General features: G+C 41.1%; 1 protein-coding gene and 1 non-coding gene across 5 annotated transcripts in view; both read left to right on the top strand.

Annotated features, from left to right (window-relative positions):
* Nucleotides 1-18,545, top strand: part of LOC106562098 (myotubularin-related protein 13) — a 158,551-nt gene that overhangs the window by 34,855 nt on the left and 105,151 nt on the right. The window lies entirely within an intron of this gene.
* On the top strand, nt 6,146-6,221 carry trnaa-ugc (transfer RNA alanine (anticodon UGC)). The gene has a single exon. It is a non-coding gene; the product is annotated as a tRNA-Ala (tRNA).

Genomic DNA, 18,545 nt, shown 5'->3' with positions numbered 1-18,545 from the left:
TGGTAGAATAACTTTTAAAAAATCCAGAAAAACACATGTCAAAAATGTTATAAATTGATTTGGATTTTAATGAGGGAAATAAGTATTTGACCCCTCTGCAAAACATGACTTAGTACTTTGTGGCAAAACCCTTGTTGGCAATCAGAGGTCAGACGTTTCTTGTAGTTGGCCACCAGGTTTGCACACATCTCAGAAGGGATTTTGTCCCACTCCTCTTTGCAGATCTTCTCCAAGTCATTAAGGTTTCGAGGCTGACGTTTGGCAACTCGAACCTTCAGCTCCCTCAACAAGATTTTGGGATTAATGTCTGGAGACTGGCTAGGCCACTCCAGGACCTTAATGTGCTTCTTCTTGAGCCACCCCTTTGTTGCCTTGGCCGTGTGTTTTGGGTCATTGTCATGCTGGAATACCCATCCACGACCCATTTTCAATGCCCTTGCTGAGGGAAGGATGTTCTCACCCAAGATTTGGCGGTACATGGCCCCGTCCATCGTCCCTTTGATGCGGTGAAGTTGTCCTCTCCCCTTAGCAGAAAAACACCCCCAAAGCATAATGTTTCCACCTCCATGTTTGACGGTGGGGATGGTGTTCTTGGGGTCATAGGCAGCATTCCTACTCCTCCAAACACAGCGAGTTGATGCCAAAGATCTCCATTTTGGTCTCATTTGACCACAACACTTTCACCCAGTTGTTCTCTGAATCATTCAGATGTTCATTGGCAAACTTCAGACGGGCATGTATATGTGCTTTCTTGAGCAGGGGGACCTTGCGGGCGCTGCAGGATTTCAGTCCTTCACGGCGTAGTGTGTTACCAATTGTTTTCTTGGTGACTATGGTCCCAGCTGCCTTGAGATCATTGACAAGATCCTCCCGTGTAGTTCTGGGCTGATTCTTCACCGTTCTCATGATCATTATTGCAACTCCACAAGGTGAGATCTTGCATGGAGCCCCAGGCCGAGGGAGATTGACAGTTCTTTTGTGTTTCTTCCATTTGCGAATTATCGCACCAACTGTTGTCACCTTCTCACCAAGCTGCTTGGCGATGGTCTTGTAGCCCATTCCAGCCTTGTGTAGGTCTACAATCTTGTCCTTGACATCCTTGGAGAGCTCTTTGGTCTTGGCCATGATGGAGAGTTTGTAATCTGATTGATTGATTGCTTCTGTCGACAGGTATCTTTTATACAGGTAACAAGCTGAGATTAGGAGCACTCCCTTTAAGAGTGTGCTCCTAATCTCAGCTCGTTACCTGTATAAAAGACACCTGGGAGCCATAAATCTTTCTGATTGAGAGGGGGTCAAATACTTATTTCCCTCATTAAAATGCAAATCAATTTATAACATTTTTGACATGCGTTTTTCTGGATTTTTTTGTTGTTATTCTGTCTCACTGTTCAAATAAACCTGCCATTTAAAATTATAGACTGATCATTTCTTTGTCAGTGGGCAAACGTGCAAAATCAGCAGGGGATCAAATACTTTTTTCCCCTCACTTTAGGTAGGTTGCACATTGCTCTAATAATATGTAAATTAGTTTAGGCCAGTTTAAGCTTTCTTCAGCTGTAGCCTAACTTTTCTTTGGACTCGTCATCTTGATATTGTTTGCTCAATTTCACTTCTTGTGGCCTAAAATATATTTTTCATTCAAAATAAATCTGTGAATGAGAATAGCATAGACTCCGAATTTTATAATTATTTCCATTTTTAAAAGCGACAACTTTAGGGCAATAAACACTTTAATCGAATAGTTTTCAGAATACTCTTCATAACTTTAATGCTTTTATGATGTTTCAGTTAGTAGGATCAGGCTTTTGGTTGTTTGGTTCACAACACCAAGGAGGGATTTTGTTTTTCTGGCCTCATGCATGCATACATTTGTCTAATGCTTTGCTCAACTACGGTTTGTTCAAATTTCTCATTCGATTTTTATATCTTGCTATTGTTTCTTCTATCTCTCTCATTATTACATTAGGCCTCCCATGTTTTGGGGTTATTTAAAAATAACTTGACTTTGAGAGCCTATAACTCCATTAGATTCATTCATTGTTTGATCATGAAATAGTGTGGTGGGAGAAATCCAGCATGCATTAAACTGAAAGTGGCTTAATAGGCCAAGTCACATTCATATCAAATGTAGAGAAAATGTGGGCTTCAATAACAGTAAGACACCAGAGTGTCTGCCAATGTTCCCTCCAAGCTCCATGCGTGCTGTATTTTTAAAAATGTAAGCTTTATTTAACTAGGCAAGTCAGATAAGAACACATTCTTATTTACAATGACGGCCAAATCCTAACCCGGACGCCACTGGGCCAATTGTGCGCCGCCCTATGGGACTCCCAATCACGGCCGGTTGTGATACAGCCTGTAATCGAACCAGGGTCTGTAGTGACGCCTCTAGCACTGAGACGCAGTGCCTTAGACCGCTGTGCCACTTTGGAAGCTAAGTAACCAATAGGCAGAGGGTAGCATCATTTCTGGTTCTATGTAATAATGGTATTTGATCAATACGGCATTTTATTTTGTAAAGTGGTTTCTTGCATCAAACAACACAACATGTTCAGAAGGACAAGTGAATAAACGGGTTACTGTGAAGCCCTGCATGTTTTTTTCAAAAGTCTCATTGAATGTAGGCCTACATTGAACGCCACACATTGGCTGCTACTGTAGGCTGAATGATCAAACCGCTTTTTCCATGTTAAAATGTGATGGGATTCATTTTGCCCATTGTTTTTGATGTTAGGCCACTCTGGTAGTCCTACATTATGATCAAATAGCCACAGAGCCAACTTGGCCACTTTTAAAACTAACTTAAAGCTGGTACAGCCTCAGTGTTCACAGTGAACTCATGTTGGAATTTCACAGAAGTTTGCACTCAGCAGACCAGAAATTTGCTCAGTGCCGAAATTGTTTTGAGGGAACATTGGTGTCTGCTATAAAAATAGACTTTGGCTATTGGCCTAGATCATCCGACATTCGAGAGCGAGAGAAAAAAACATTTTCTGACTGGATATTTTTTGCTGCTTTGGTGAGACTAGCTGTCTACATTGTTCTCTTGCTTTGTGTAAATATAACATTTATTTAAATGGGCTATAGGAATATAGGCAATTTACTCGATGTTAACTATGCACTGTCCTGCTGTGCGCTGCCTGATCCAATTCTGATCAGAGTACTTGTTTGGTAGGGATTTTTATTTTTTTACTTATCCATTCGGACAACTGAAATCTATATTCTGGTTGTCCCACAATTGTTTAACTTTCCCCGGGCAAGTCTTAATGTCAAGCCTTGCTCACATCAGTGCTGAGAGTCCGCACTTTGATTTTCCCTGGTGAATGAGGTTTCCTGCTAGCTGTTAGCCTGGCTGGTGTATACATGTTCCCTATTCGGTTTGAGCAACAACAAAAAACGTGAAAATTCTTACTTCAAAAATGGAAACTTTTTGTTTTGATTTACTTAGTCATGCAAACCTCATGTAACATTGACATTCCAGTCAGAATAAATAGACCTCACTCTGTATGCCTACAAGTAATTATTGTTTTTCTCTTGACATTGAAGTAGACGTTACAATCCTGTCCATTTTTTTTTTTATGCAATCAGGTGGATTCATGGTAAGCCCAGGCACATTCCTCCTGGCTTAGGTGAAAGTACACTGGGGAGATTTGTTAGCGTTACTAAGATGCTCTCTAGTCTCAGTGCTAAGCTGAAGCTTGCTCCTGTACCAACTCCAGTCTTGTCTAGAGAAGGGCTTTGCATGTCAGAGTAGTCATGCATCACCACTGATAGCAGTCAGTCAGTCTCATCCAGGCCTTTCAAGAGATCCAGTGAAATAGACCAGACCGGACCGTACCAGATTGGCAGGTGGAGGAGCCCATGAGCAGCCAACCTGTTGCATAATCTATGTCAATGTTGTGGAAGCCAGAATGGAGAGTGGAGACCATTTTTTTTTCACAGTGGGAATGGGAAATATTTGTTAACCTCAGTGATTCCGTTAATGGTTAGATGTTCCTTTTCAAGGAAAAACACAGAGACCTGTATGGATGCAGCAATATACTGCCCACATCTTTTTGTTCGCTTAAAGGTCATCAACAGTCAGTCTTGTTTTTCATGAAATTGGATGAAACCAGATCAAAGTATGATGACCAAAGTATAACAAATGACTGCTTCTACATTGAAAAAAAAATGTTTTATCATAAAATGAATGGTCCCCTCCCCCATGTCGAACACTTGGATTCAGGAGGTGGGATTATTAAGTGGATAGGTGACTCTAATTTTAATACTCCAACGGTAACATGATATTCTCTTACCTAATTTAAGGAAGTGTGTGCCTTTCCAAATCATGTCTAATCAATTGAATTTACTACAGGTGGACTCAAAGTTGTAGAAACATCTCAAGGATGATCAATGGAAACAGAATGCACCTGAGCTCAATTTTGAGTCTCATAGCAATGTGTCTGAATACTTATGTAAATAAGGTATTTCAGTTTTTAAATTTTTAATAAATACGCAAACATTTCTGATAACCTGTTTTTGCTTTGTCATTGTGAGTAGATTTATGAGGAAGGTGCTTCAACAAAGTACTGAGTAAATGGTCTGAATACTTATGTAAATGTGATATTTCAGTTTTTTTGTTTTGTATTTTTTTTTTTACAGTAAAATAAGACAAAATGCATAAAATGTAAGCGGTGATACATGAAATCAATTATCTTGTTATACAACGGGTGGGTCTAATCCTGAATGCTGTTTGGTTAAAACTGCATTGCAGCCGGTGTCTCTTCCACAAGTTACCACCGGCTAAATCTATGACGATAAAATGCCTATTTACTCTTTTACACCTGAATGTGCAATCCACTGTCTCATCAGTCTAGCCAAGCAATTTATAAACTTGATCTCCACTATATAAAAAAAAAAAAGCCTCTAGACATTATCTAACATTTCTTTTAGACTCACATTTCATTTTCAACTGCGGAGATTTGTATAAATCTTTGTCTGTCTCTCTGACATTTGTAACATTGTCAGCTTTGTAACATTGTTTCAATATTCAAATTTGATCACCAGCTGTCCCATAGTAATGAAGGAGTTGGTACGAGACAAACAGGCAGGAAGCGTTTCTCATCCAGTTGAAATCATTAATCAGCTGGCATCATTTTTATGGATAAATACAAAGAAATGTCAGTTGAAATAAGGTACAATGTGCAGCTAGTTTGCAGTGTTTCCAGCTTCAGTTTGAAGTGATTGTGTTAGCTGTGTTGTGGCTAGCTCCTCTGAACAACAGACAATTAGGCACATTTTCTATGCAAGACAAAATCACGCCTCATTAGCTCTTTGTTATGGATGTATCCAAATAAATGTCACTAGAAAACAGTTTAAGCAAATGTAGCTACTTTAGCTATTATTCTGGCTTTTTGACGTGACTAAGTTAGCCGTAGTTGGCTAGCTAGCAAGCAAGCCAGTATGACAATGGAACATTTTATAACGAACGGCCTAGATCTTGTCCATAAAGACTGAACGACTTGGTCGTTTCTCTGGCAACTGAACCGATAGAACAACCAACCAGCCGACTTGGGTAGCAAGTAGAGGTCAACCGATTAATCTGAATGCCCGATTAATTAGGGCCGATTTCAAGTTTTCATAACAATCGGAAATTGTGGATGCCGATTTGTAATTTATTTATTATTATATATTTTTTTTTACCTTTTATTTAACTAGGCAAGTCAGTTAAGAACACATTCTTATTTTCAATGACGGCCTCGGAACGATGGGTTAACTGCCTTGTCCAGGGGCAGAACGACAGATTTTTACCTTGTCAGCTCCGGGATTCAATCTTGCAACCTTACGGTTAACTAGTCCAACGCTCTAACCACCTGCTTTACATTCCACTCCACGAGGAGCCTGCCTGTTACGCGAATGCAGTAAGAAGCCAAGGTAAGTTGCTAGCTAGCATTAAACTTATCTTATAAAAAACAATCAATCATAATCACTAGTTAACTACACATGGTTGATGATATTACTAGTTTATCTAGCCTGTCCTGCGTTGCATATAATCGCTTAGGTACACGTTGCTCCAACCATAAACATGAATGCCTTTCTTAAAATCAATACACAAGTATATATTTTTAAACCTGCATATTTAGTTAATATTGCCTGCTAACATGGTCCCGTGTGGCTCAGTTGGTAGAGCATGGTGTTTGCAACGCCAGGGTTGTGGGTTCGATTCCCACGGGGGACCAGTACGGGGAAAAAATGTATGAAATGTATGCATTCACTTACTGTAAGTCGTTCTGGATAAGAGCGTCTGCTAAATTACTAAAATGTAAATGAATTTCTTTTAACTAGGGAAAATGTGTCACTTCTCTTGCAAACAGAGTCAGGGTATATGCAGCAGTTTGGGCCGCCTGGCTCGTTGCGAACTGTGAAGACTATTTCTTCCTAACAAAGACAGCTGACTTCGCCAAACGGGGGATGATTTAACAAAAGCGCATTTGCGAAAAAAGCACAATCGTTGCTCGACTGTACATAACCATAAACATCAATGCCTTTCTTAAAATCAATACACAGAAGTATATATTTTTAAACCTGCATATTTAGCTAAAAGAAATCCAGGTTAGCAGGCAATATTAACCAGGTGAAATTGTGTCATTTTGCGTTCATTGCACGCAGTCAGGGTATATGCAACAGTTTGGGCCGCCTGGCTCGTTGCGAACTAATTTGCCAGAATTTTACGTAATTATGACATAACATTGAAGGTTGTGCAATGTAACAGGAATATTTAGACTTAGGGATGCCACCCGTTAGATAAAATACGGAACGGTTCCGTATTTCACTGACAGGAAAAACGTTTTGTTTTCGAGATGATAGTTTCCGGATTCTACCATATTAATGACCTAAGGCTTGTATTTCTGTGTGTTTATTATGTTATAATTAAGTCTATGATTTGATAGAGCAGTCTGACTTAGCGATGGTAGGCAGCAGCAGGCTCGTCAGCATTAATTCAAACAGCCCTTCGCAATGCATTGCAAAGGTATATGAAATACAAATCGTATAGAGAGAAATAGTCCTATAATTCCTATAATAACTACAACCTAAAACATCTTACCTGGGAATATTGAAGATTCATGTTAAAAGGAACCACCAGCTTTCGTATGTTCTCATGTTCTGAGCAAGGAACTTAAACGTTAGCTTTTTTTACATGGTACATGTTGCACTTTTACTTTCTTCTCCAACACTTTGTTTTTGCATTATTTAAACCAAATTTAACATGTTTCATTATTTATTTGAGGCTAAATTGATTTTATTGTTGTATTATATTAAGTTAAAATAAGTGTTCATTCATTATTACAAATATATATAAAAAAACATCGGCCGATTTAATCGGTCGCGGCTTTTTTGGTCCCCCAATAATCGGCATCGGCATTTAAAATCATAATCGGCCGACCTCTAGTAGCAATCCTAGATTTGTGGCGGGACTATATCTTGTGGAAGGATGAAATAGTATGAATAAATTCATAAAAATATATTTTTTTTTAATTGAAACGTCAATCGTTATTTGAATATGTTTGTAACCTGTTGTATAAAAGTGATAATGCCAACGAAGCCGGTGTTTTGCAGATATATTGGCATGGTTTGCCGGCACTCGACTTCGTCTCGGGCCTAACAACACCCGTGCTACTATATCCTCCAAACTCTAGCTTTTCTGGAATTATTTCTAATTTGTAGTTCACCAAGGTATGTTGCTACTTTGACAATGTGACATGCAGGCACAACTGCTGGAATGAAAAGCTTGTATTTTTAATTGGCAAGGAATGCTCGTGAAATATGCTATCATGTGCATATGTTAGCAAAAAGTCTGAGTCTGTAATACCAACATGTTTCAAGCAGACCACTATAGTCACTGTGCCCAAGACCACTAAGGTAACCTGCCTAAATGACTACCGACCTGTAGCACTCACGTCTATAGACATGAAAGGCTGGTCATGGCTCACATCAACACCATTATCCCAGAAACCCTAGACTCACTCCAATTTTGCATACCGGACTCCACACTGCCCTTTTACACCTGGACAAAAGGAACACCTATGTGAGAATGATATTCATTAACTACAGCTCAGCGTTCAACACCATAGTGCCCTCGAAGCTCATCACTAAGCTAAGGACCCTGGGACTAAACATCTCCCTCTGCAACTGGATCCTGGACTTCCTGACAGCCCGCCCCAGGTGGTAAGGGTAGGTAACAACAACACCACACTGATCCTCAACACGGGGGCCCCTCAGGGAAGCGTGCTCGGTCCCCTCCTGTACTCCCTGTTCACTCATGACTGCATGGCCAGGCACGACTCGAACACCATCATAAAGTTTGCCGATCACATACAACAGTGGTAGGCCTGATCACCGATAACAATGAGACAGCCTATAGTGAGGAGGTTAGAGACCTGACCGCGTGGTGCAAGGACAGCAACCTCTCTCTCAACGTGATCAAGACAAAGGAGATGATTGTGGACTACAGGAAAAGGAGGGGCTGTAGTGGAGTAGGTTGAGAACTTCCAAGTTCCTTGGCGTCCACATCGCAAACAAACTAACATGGTCCAAGCACACCAAGACAGTTGTGAAGAGGGCACGACAAAACCTATTCCCCCCTCAGGAGACTGAAAATAGTTTGCATGGGTCCTCAGATCCTTAAGGTTTTACAGCTGCACCATTGAGCGCATCCTGACAGGTTGCATCACTACCTGGTATGGCAACTGCTCGGCCTCCGACGGCAAGGCACAGAGGGTTGTGCGTATGGCCCAGTACATCACCGGGGCCAAGCTTCCTGCCTTCCAGGACCTCTATACCAGGTGGTGTCAGAGGAAGGCCCTAAAAATGGTCAGTCTCCAGTCACCCAAGTGGTACCGGAGCACCAAGTCTAGGTCCAAGAGGCTTCTAAACATCTTCTACCCCCCAAGCCATAAGACTCCTGAACATCTAATCAAATGGCTACCCAGACTATTTGCATTCAAATAGTCTGCTGCTACGCTGCTGCTACTCTGGTATTATCTATGCATAGTCACTTTTTAATAACTCTACCTACATGTACATATTACCTCAATTACCTCAACACCGGTGCCCCCGCACATTGATTCTGTACCGGTACCCCCTGTATAAAGCCCCACTATTGTTATTTACTGCTGCTCTTTAATTATTTGTTATTATTATCACTTTTGTAGGTATTTTCTTAACTGCATCGTTGGTTAAGGGCTTGTAAGCATTTCACTAAGGTCTACACCTGTTGTATTTGGCGCATGTGACGAATAACATTTGATTTAAATCTCAATTTTAGAAAAAGTATGTTCACTTATCTGATAAGGTACTAAAAATATCAGAACAATTTGTTTATCTGAGGGTAGCCTCAACACAAGTTTTTTTGCGGCTTTGAAATTGGCCACTAGTGGGAACTTAGACAATATATGTAAATTAATAAAATATCTGATTGGCTTAGAATAACAAAAAAATATGAATATAACGAGATTAATTAGTTGAAACATTAAACAGCAGATTTTTTTTTATTTTTAAATTTGAATCCAAAGTTGGAAGTGGGCTTAATAGATAGGTACATGTTTCAAAGACCTGTCAGTCAAGGTGAGCTCATGAATATAAGCTTCCCGCCCACTCAGCCTGTCTTTTCAAACTTCCTTGTAGTTAGCCATGAGAGAGAATAATTTTTCTCAAATATAGAACATTTCTTTCCCCCCAAAATATTATGGGTGATATTTTTGTCACTCAAAAGGCTATTTTACATGCGAATCAGAATGACTGACTGTTCGGGACTTTAAATTTGTTTAAAAAAAAAGTGATTTTAATGAATGACAGATATCTACATGAATGCCATGAAGAGCTGCTGCGGAAGTATAAAGGTCTCTGTGCAGTGTCAATGGTTTTAGGTGAACATTCCAGCGACCTTGTTTATGCTTGGGTATTTATGGGATTTTACGAAGGAGACACAAGCCCTTAGTGAAGAACAAATCTATTTATTTTGAGGATGTTGTGCTGTGGGGCATTGTGGTCTCTTCCTGTGTGAGTCATTGGGTCCGCTCTGCTGGTGGCCATCATGGCTGTGCTGCTCTGTGAGTTATAGCACTAATGTATCATACTGCAGAGCCATCTTCACGCTCTGTCTCCTAGGGATCAATGAGCTATGACAGCATCATCCTCCAAACTTCTATCCCCCAGTAGGGTGGTAGTTAAATATAGAAGCAGTACCACTAGTTCAGCCAAACATCACTCATGTCTACAGATGTCCTTGGGTTCCAATATATGGTCCGTGTGTGTTTATTGTATTGCCCCCCCCACCCCGAGCTCTAACATGTTGATTTGTGATGATGTGGCATTTAGGAGGCATTGTGCGTGTGGTGGACCCCCAAGAGCAGCTTCAGTCTTTGTCTGATGAGACTGGAGAGAAGATATACTGGCCCATATGTGACACATTAGATTGCATTACAGTAAGCAACCAACAGCTGAGTAAACATGAACATTTATAACAGCCACATTTGGACTAAATCACATAATGCTTTCGAAATTGTGTGCTTCCTCTAAAATATGTGCAAGACTATTAGAGGATTAGATGAAACCAATAGCATTCATATGTTGATATATTTCTTTTTGCTAATGGAAAAAGTACAGAGAAGTGAGGCAGCATGTAAGGGGGCCAGTCCTGGTGTCCCCACTGGGATGTGACACACTTTGGTCAAAGGCCAAATGAATGGGATTCTAGCTTTGAACTTTTTAATGAAGATACACCATAGTGTTTTAACATACCCCACCAAGCAATTTAGCTCCAGTTTTAGCTGGTATGTAAATTGTTATTATTTGCAGATTTCCTCTACGCCATAAAAAAGAAAATGAGTCGTTTACTAACAGTTGGAATACATCTGTAGAATGAAAAAAAGCGGATGGGGCTGAGCACGAAAAGCATTTTGTGGTCAAAACAGGCCCCCAGCAAACTAAATAACCACAGATGAAGAATGCACCAAGAAAAAGCGTTTACAACTCAAGCTCTGAAAATGTGTTAATAATCTTTTCAGGCAAGTGACGATTAGGCTATATATATCACCCAGCTCCATTCCTCTCATCTGCCAGGCTGGCCTGCTCTGCATAGGCCTAGAGCCTATGGTGTTACAGACAACTTCACTCAGGAAGTCCCTATGTGTGTCAAAATGGATGCTATTGTCCCAAACACAGAAATTTGTTCACTGCAGGCCACTTTTCACTTGTTGCAATATGCCTCTCAACACACATGCTTACCTCTACTATTGTATTGACTACTGAAGGGGGAAAAAATAGATACAGATGCATATTGCAATATTATTTTTGGATGTTATTTTATCGATATTTTACTTGTTTTCTGCTACTGTAGGTAGTGTTAGCTTGCGCTAGTCAATCACATTTATTTATGAAGCCCTTTTTACATCAGTCGTTGTCACAAAATGCTATACAGAAACCCAGCCTAAAACCCCAAACGGCAAGCAATGCAGATATAGAAGCACGGTGGCTAGGAAAAACTCCCTAGAAAAGGCAGAAACCTAGAGAGGAACCTGGCTCTGAGGGGTGGCCAGTCTTCTTTTTGCTGTGCCGGGTGAAGGTTATAACAGAACATGGCCAAGATGTTGAAACGTTCATAGATGACCATCAGGGTCAAATAATAATCACAGTGGTTGTAGAGATTGCAACAGGTCAGCACCTCAGGAGTAAATGTCAGTTGGCTTTTCATAGCCGATCATTGAGTTGGAGACAGCAGGTGCAGTAGAGAGAGTCAAGAACAGCAGGTCCGGGACAAGGTGGCATGTCCGGTGAACAGGCCAGGGTTCCATAGCCACAGGCAGAACAGTTGAAACTGGAGCAGCAGCACAACCAGGTGGACTGGGGACAGCAAGGAGTTATCAGGCCAGGTAGTTCTGAGACCTGGTCCTAGGGCTCAGGTCCTCCGAGAGAAGAGAATGAGAGAGCGAGAGAGAATTAGAGGGAGCAAACAAATTTACACAGGACACCGGATAAGACAGGAGAAATACTCCAGATATAAGACTGACTCTAGCCCCCCCCCAAGATATAACCCCACCCACTTTGCCAAAGCACAGCCCCCACACCACTAGAGGGATATCTTAAACCACCAACTTACTACCCTGAGACAAGGCCGAGTATAGCCCATGAAGACCCCCCCCCCCCCCCCCCCCCCCCATGGCACGTACCCGAGGGAGGCGCCAACCCGGACAGGAAGATCATGTCAGAGACTCAACCCACTCAAGTGACGGACCCGTCCTAGGGAAGGCATGGAAAAGCACCAGTAAGCCAATGACTCAGCCAGTGACTCAGCCCCCGTAATAGGGTTAGAGGCAGAGAATCCCAGTGGAGAGAGGGGAACTGGCCATGCAGAGACAGCAAGGATGGTTTGTCGTTCCAGTGCCTTTCCGTTCACCTTCACACCCCTGGGCCAGACTACACTCAGGACCTACTGAAGAGATGAGTCTTCAATAAAGACTTAAAGGTCGAGACCGAGTCTGCGTCTCTCACATGGATAGGCAGATTATTCCATAAAAATTTAGCTCTATAGGAGAAAGCCCTGCCTCCAGCTGTTTGCTTAGAAATTCTAGGGACAATAAGGAGGCCTGCATCTTGTGACCGTAGCGTACGTCTAGGTATGTACGGCAGGACCACATCGGAAAGATGGATAGGAGCAAGCCAATGTAACGCTTTGTAGGTTAGCAGTAAAACCTTAATCAGCCCTAGCCTTAACAGGAGGCCAGTGTAGAGAGACTAGCACTGGAGTAATATGATCAAATTTTTTCGTTCTAGTCAAGATTCTAGCAGCTGTGTTTAGCACTAACTGAAGTTTATTTAGTGCTTAACCGGGTAGCCGGAAAGTAGAGCATTGCAGTAGTCTAATCTAGAAGTGACACAAGCACGGATTCATTTTTCGGTATAATTTTTGGACTGGAAGTTTCAGTTTTTTGCAATGTTACATAGATGGAAAAAAGCTGTCCTTGAACAGCGCCAAAACTCTGGTATTTTCCATCCTATAGCTTGTTCTCCATCTTTTTAAATGGTGAGCCAACATGTTTTCACCCCTTATTTCCCTGACTGATCAAAACTTGTTTTCTCATGCTCTCTCGTCTCTCTGCAGCAAACATACACTGAGTGTACAAAACATTGGGAACACATAATATTGAGTTACACCCCCATTTTCCCTCAGAACAGCTTTAATTTGTCAGGGCATGGACTCTACAAGGTGTCAAAAGCGTTCCACAGGGATTCTGGCCCATGTTGACTCCAATGCTTCCCACAGTTGTCAAGTTGGCTGGATGTCCTTTGGCTGGTGGACTTTTCTTGATACACACGGGAAACTGTTCAGTGTGGAAAAACCCAGCAGCATTGCAGTTCTTAACACACTCATACTGGTGCGCCTTGCATTACCACCATGCCCTCTTCAATGGCACTTACATTTTGTCTTGCACATTAACCCTCTGAATGGCACACACACAATCCATGTCTCAATTGAGGAAAGAGCAGGTGTTCCTAATGTTCTGTGCATAGTGAGCAATATGTTTGGAACATCAAATTTGCTAAAAAATCGCAGTGTTGAATCACAATACATATGACATCGTGATAATCGCGATACATATTGTATCGGCACGTAAGTATCATGATAATATTGTATCGTGAGGTCCCTGGAAATTCCCAGCTGTAGCATTGACCTCTTGATTGTACACTAGGATGCATGGATGGAGGCACAGGAAGAGGAGATGGTAAGGGGGAAGTACACAGTCAGCATTAAGTGGTGTCATCAGGAGTGAAACGTCATAGATTCAGAAGAGTCTGGTCCATGTTGTGACTTGGTGATAAAGATGCTACGGACACACAAGGACAAAATGTATCCCATAAACAGGAGTGACATTTGGCCAGTTCAGGATAGATACACCTCAACTCTGTGACCAGAGACCAACCACAGCACCACTGACATGGATTACAGCATTCAGAAAGTCAAGGCTGATTCCATTTCACTTGCTTGCAATTCATCCATTGAGAACCTATTATTCCCTATGAGGATTCATCAATTCACTCTATGACGTACCCTAGATTGCCTGAAATTAAATGTTCCCTTTCGATATGGATAGACTCTAGGTCTATAATTCACATATTTTTACTTTCATGCACAAAGACTTAAGCTGAGACCCCCACCTAGACATTCTTTGGTTTTCTTTTGAAACTATAGCCTACATAGGTGACCCGTTTGTGACCCGTTTCAGGAAACTAGGCGTATGTTGTAAGTCACGACTTGATGTGCCTTAATAATTAATCAAAATGTGTTTTTTGGCAGAAAAGCCTTCTGAAACGTGAACTTTCATGTGCCTTAATAACAAACTTGTATGCCATATATGAATACAATTGTTAAATTACGAGCCTTGCTGGTTAAGCCACAGAAAAAGGGAGCAACCTTCCCACTAGCCATGATTGGCTGATATAAGGAGTGGGCTGGACATGCCGAGAGAGGAGTTCGGATTGGTATGCCATATAGAAGGCTTCTGTCTATTTGAGCTGGTCAGTCTGTTGGTAATCCTGTCGAACGCGGCTTTTTTAAAATGTGTTGTGGAGCTGCATAGCTAAGTGTTATTCTCCACTTTCTGGAGGATCCAGTTTTGAAATCAGTGGATTTCAGTATGTAGTTTAGAATGATAGCTAAAGAGATGGAGAAAACACTGGTCTCCGGATTACATCTTCAAACTAAGGGTAACTGTGGCATGCCATCCGAGTCCATCATGCATGATGATGTATACAGGTAAGATAGTCTAGAGTTAGCTAGCTACATTTTCAGATATTACCCATTTCTAATTTTGACAAAGTGGTTTCATTTCAAGCTAAAGTGTACTGTTAGCTATCTAGCTAACGTTAGCTGGCTGGCTCCCTAGCTGACTTTATTATTCATATCCCACAGCTGTTTGCTTCGCTAGTTAGAGCCTAATGTTAGCTAGCTAAAATTGAACCTGGATGGTTAGTTCCCAGAATATTCATGCAGGGTAGTAACGACATGATTTGGCACTATGTTCATTGTTGTTTAACTAGGTAACGTGACGTGTGTGATCTTACATTGTTTACCTAGCTAGCTACATGTCTTAAGCTGAAGTGTACAACATATGTTGACTATGGCCGGTGTCGGTAAACATCTGCAAAAAAGCGTAAGGAAATTGTTGCCAGCAGAGCTGGTTTGGCTGTTTTCATGTTATCCAGAGGTAAACAAATTTGGCCAGAGCGTCAAGTGTGCGCTCCGAGGGCGAAACGAGATGGGTGGGGCTAATGCTTAAGAGGGTGTAAACGATGCTGAATGGGTGTAGACAAAAAAGAGCTCTTCACTAGATACCAAACCATTCAAAGGCCATTTTCTCAGTGACTTTACAAGTTTATCAACTTTCAAAGCAGAATTACTTTCCCATTGTTCCTCTACAATGCAGTGTATGATATACCATTTTGTAGCGCCGAGTCTCTACATTTACCCAATGTAAAAAAAAAAAAATCACATTTACAAATTTTGTTACATAAGACCGAATCCAGGTGGTGAGTCACATACAGTACCAGTCAAAAGTTATATAAAAAATATATTTTGATTTGTTTGACACTTTTGGTTACTACATCAAATCAAATGTATTTATATAGCCCTTCTTACATCAGCTGATATCTCAAAGTGCTGTACAGAAACCCAGCCTAAAACCCCAAACAGCAAGCAATGCAGGTGTAGAAGCACGGTGGCTAGGAAAAACTCCCTAGGAAGGCCAAAACCTAGGAAGAAACCTAGAGAGGAACCAGGCTATGAGGGGTGGCCAGTCCTCTTCTGGCTGTGCCGGGTGGAGATTATAACAGAACATGGCCAAGATGTTCAAATGTTCATAAATGACCATGATTCCATATGTGTGTTTTCATAGTTTTGTTGTCTTCACTATTATTCTACAATATAGAAAACAGTACTGTATTCACCTTTTCTTTCCATGACACAGATTGACCAGGTGAATCCAGGTGAAAGCTATGATCCCTTATTGATGTCACTTGTTAATTCCACTTCAATTAGTGTCGATGAAGGTGCCGAGACAGGCTAAAGAAGGATTTTTAGGCCTTGACAATGGAGACATGGATTGTGTATGTGTGCCATTAAGGGTCAATAGGCAAGACAAAAGATTTAAGTGCCTTTTGAACAGGTTATAGTAGTAGATGCCAGGTATATTCTGCTCTGACTGCTCCAACATCAGTCTGGTTAAGGAATTGCTCTCTGATGATGCCAAAGGAAAGGCCTAATCACAAATCGTTTGACTTTTACTCCATCCGGCCCTCCTTTATTTCTGCCAAGGGACTCAGGGGTAATGGAATCAATGTGCTGAAATAATTTCAGTGTGTTGTGATGGTTATCGTGAGTGTTTTATGTTTGTATTGGAATCAGACATATCCAGCACCTTTATCACTACGATATTTGAATTTACTACCATCAAGTCCACAACGAGGAAATGAAACGTGCCACACACATGCCAGAGAAATGATCGGACTGACTTTGTTTGTTACAAAATTGTTGAGTATGCTAATTTAATTACATGGACCCTTTGTATAATGCTTTGATGAAAGTTAATTGCAGGCCCATATCCATTCACATCAGTCTTAAAGTATTTTAAATCTGATTCAAGTTTGTTATTTCAGGTATTTACAGTTGAAGTCAGAAGTTTACATACACTTTTGTTGGAGTCATTATAACTTGTTTTTCAACCACTCCACAAATTTCTTGTTAACAAACTATAGTTTTGGCAAGTCGGTTAGGACATCTTACTTTGCATGACACAAGTCATTTTTCCAACAATTGTTTACAGACAGATTATTTCACTATCACAATTCCAGTGGGTCAGAAGTTTACATACACCGAGTTGACTGTGCCTTTTAAACAGCTTGGAGAATTCCCGAAAATTATGTTATGGCTTTAGAAGCTTCTGATAGGCTAATTGACATCATTTGAGTCAATTGGAGGTGTAACTGTGGATGTATTTCAAGGCTTACCTTCAAACTCAGTGCCTCTTTGCTTGACATCATGGGAAAATCAGAAAAAAATTGTAGACCTCCACAAGTCTGGTTCATCCTTTGGAACAATTTCCAAATGCCTGAAGATACCATGTTCATCTGTACAAGCAATAGCACGCAAGTATAAACACCATGGGACCATGCAGCCGTCACACCGCTCGGCAAGGAAGAAGCCACTGCTCCAAAACCACCATAAAAAAGCCAGACTACGGTTTGCATCTGCACATGGGTCTGGTCTGATGAAACAAAAATGGAACTGTTTGGCCATAATGACCATCGTTATGTTTGGAGGAAAAAGGGGGAAGCTTGCAAGCCGAAGAACACCATCCCAACCTTGAAGCACGGGGGTGACAGCATCATGTTGTGGGGCTGCTTTGCTGCAGGAGGGACTGGTGCACTTCACAAAATAGATGGCATCATGAGGGTGGAAAATTGTTGATATATTGAAGCAAAATCTCAAGACATCAGTCAGGAAGTTAAAGTTTGGTTGCAAATGGGTCTTGGACAATGACCCCAAGCATACTTCCAAAGTTGTGGCAAAATGGCTTAAGGACAACAAAGTCAAGGTGTTGGAGTGGTCATCACAAAGCCCTGACATCAATCCTATAGAAAATGTGTGGGCAGAACTGAAAAACCGTGTGTGAGCCAGGAGGCCTACAAACCTGACTCAGTTACACCAGCTCTGTCAGGTGGAATGGGCCAAAATTAACCCAACTTATTGTGGGAAGCTTGTGGAAGGCTACCCAACACGTTTGACCCAAGTTAAACAATTTAAAGGCAATGCTCCCAAATACACTCAATTAGTATGTAAACTTCTGACCCACTGGGAATGTGATGAAAGAAATAAAAGCTGAAATAAATCATTCTCTCCTATTATTCTGACATTTCACATTTCTTAAAATAAAGTGGTGATCCAAACTGACCTAAGACAGGGAATTTTTACTAGGATTAAATATCAATAATTTTGAAAAACTGAGTTTAAATGTATTTGTCTAAGGTGTATGTAAACTTCCAACTTCAACTGTATGTGGTCATTGAGGGATTCTTAAACAACGGCCAACATATACCCATTTCTGTTTGTTTCTCTCTTTCTCACTTATGTCGACACCTCACTGTTAACTTGTGTGTTGCTGAGCTCTATGCAAAACACTGGGCGAGAAGTCACTCACATTCCAGAGAGCATTCAACGCTAAACATCAGGGTCACTTAATTACTAGGCACAATTCGTCTTGCCTCCTCCATGGAAATATGTGACAGTCGGGTACCAAACATAATTTAGTACCTGTAGTCATTGTTGAATATAATTTGGGGTATTTCAGACTGACATTGTGCTGCCCCTGTCCATCTTAACAAGACTGGAATAGCTGATGGTAGATAAAGGCTTAGGAAGGGGGGGTGGGGTTGTCATATTGTTTCCAAAAGGTTGGAGGTCTATTACTCTGTAAAGAAGAAGCTTTCAATACAGTAAAATGTGCGCTTCA

This window comes from Salmo salar, chromosome 11 (genome assembly GCF_965601325.2).
Source record: "Salmo salar chromosome 11, fSalSal1, whole genome shotgun sequence".
In the NCBI taxonomy this organism is placed as follows: domain Eukaryota; kingdom Metazoa; phylum Chordata; class Actinopteri; order Salmoniformes; family Salmonidae; genus Salmo; species Salmo salar.
Note: the sequence above shows the minus strand (reverse complement) of the source record. Positions and strands in the feature narration are given on the sequence as shown.